A 2,113-nucleotide genomic window follows, 5' to 3' on the forward strand; every position below is an offset into this window, starting at 1 on the left:
CTCCAGGCAATCTTGATTCCAGCTTGTGCTTCTTCCAGCCCAGCGTTTCTCATGATGTACTCTGCATATAAATTAAATAAGCAGGGTGACAATAGACAGCCTTGACGTACTCCTTTTCCTATTTGGAACCAGTCTGTTGTTTCATGTCCAGTTCTAACTGTTGCTTCCTGACCTGCATATAGGTTTCTCAAGAGGCAGGTCAGGTGGTCTGGTATTTCCATCTCTAGAAGAATTTTCCAGTTTGTTGTGATCCACACAGTCAAAGGCCTTGGCAGAGTCAATACAGCGTAAGTAGATGTTTTTCTGGAACTCTCTTGCTTTTTTGATGATCCAGCAGATGTTGGTAATTTGATCTCTGGTTCCTCCACCTTTTCTAAATCCAGCTTGAACATGTGGAAGTTCACGGTTCATGTACTGTTGAAGCTAGGCTTGGAGAATTTTGAGCATTACTTTGCTAGTATGTGAGATGAGTGCAATTGCACGGTAGTTTGAGTATTCTTTGGCATTTCCTTTTATTGGGTTTGGAATGAAAACTGACCTTTTCCAGTCCTGTGGCCACTGCTGAGTTTTCCAAATTTACTGATCATGGTCGAGGGTTCTGACAAAACGTGGTCCACTGGAGAAGGGAATGGCAAACCACTTCAGTATTCTTGCCTTGAAAACCTCACGAACAGTATGAAAAGGCAAAAAGATAGGACACTGAAAGATGAACTCCCTGGGTTGGTTGGTGCCCAATACGCTACTGGAGATCAGTGGAGAAATAACTCCAGAAAGAATGAAGAGACGGAGCCAAAGCAAAAACACCACCCAGCTGTGGATATGACTGGTGACAGAAGTAAGGTCCAATGCTGTAAATAGCAATACTGCATAGGAACCTGGAATGTTAGGTCCATGAATCAAAGCAAATTGGAAGTGGTCAAACAGGGATGGCAAGAGTGAACATCGAAATTTTAGGAATGTCAGCAAACTAAAATGGACTGGAAATGGTGAATTTAACTCAGATGATCATTATGTCTACTACTGTGGGCAAGAATCCCTTAGAAGAAATGGAGTAGCCATCATGGTCAACAAGAGTCTGAAATGCAGTACTTGGATGCAATCTCAAAAACGACAGAATGATCTCTGTTCGTTTCCAAAGCAAACCATTCAATATTACAGTAATCCAAGTCTATGCCCCAACCAATAATGCTGAAGAAGCTGAAGTTGAACAGTTCTATGAAGACCTACAAGACCTTCTAGAACTAACACCCAAAAGACATCCTTTTCATTATAGGAGACTGGAATGCAAAAGCAGGAAGTCAAGAAATACCTGGAGTTAATGGGCAAATTTGGCCTTGAAGTACAGAATGAAGCAGGGCAAAGGCTAACAGAGTTTTGCCAAGAGAACGCACTGGTCATAGCAAACAGCCTCTTCCAACAACACAAAAGAAGACTCTACACACGGACAACACCAGATGGTCAGTACTGAAAAATCAGACTGATTATGTTCTTTGCAGCCAAAGATGGAGCAGCTCTATACAGTCAGCAAAAACAAGACCAGGAGCTGCTCAGATCATGAACTCCTTAATACCAAATTCAGATTTAAATTGAAGAAACTAGGGAAAACTGCTAGACTATTCAGGTATGACGTAAATCAAACACCTTACAACTATATAGTGAAAGTGACAAATAGATTCAAGGGATTAGAGCTAATAGAGCGCCTGAAGGACTACAGACAGAGGTTCGTGACGTTGTACATGAGAAAGGGATCAAGACCATCCTCAAGAAAAAGAAATGCAAACTAAAAAAAAAAAAAGAAATGCAAAAAGGCATAATGGCTGTCTGAGGAGGCCTTACAAACAGCTATGAAAAGAAGAGAAGTGAAAGGCAAAGGAGAAAAGGAAAGATAAACCCATTTGAATGCAGAGTTCCAAAGAATAGCAAGGAGAGATAAGAAAGCCTTCCTCAGTGACCAATGCAAAGAAATAGAGGAAAACAATAGAATGGGAAAGACTAGAGATCTCTTCAAAAAAATCAGAGATACCAGGGGAAATTTTCATGCAAAGATGGGCACAATAAAGGACAGAAATGGTATGGACCAAACAGAAGCAGAAGATATCAAGAAGAGGTGGCA

The sequence above is a fragment of the Bison bison genome, unplaced genomic scaffold, assembly GCF_000754665.1.
Source record: "Bison bison bison isolate TAMUID 2011002044 unplaced genomic scaffold, Bison_UMD1.0 scf7180017864134, whole genome shotgun sequence".
Taxonomy (NCBI): Eukaryota; Metazoa; Chordata; class Mammalia; order Artiodactyla; family Bovidae; genus Bison; species Bison bison.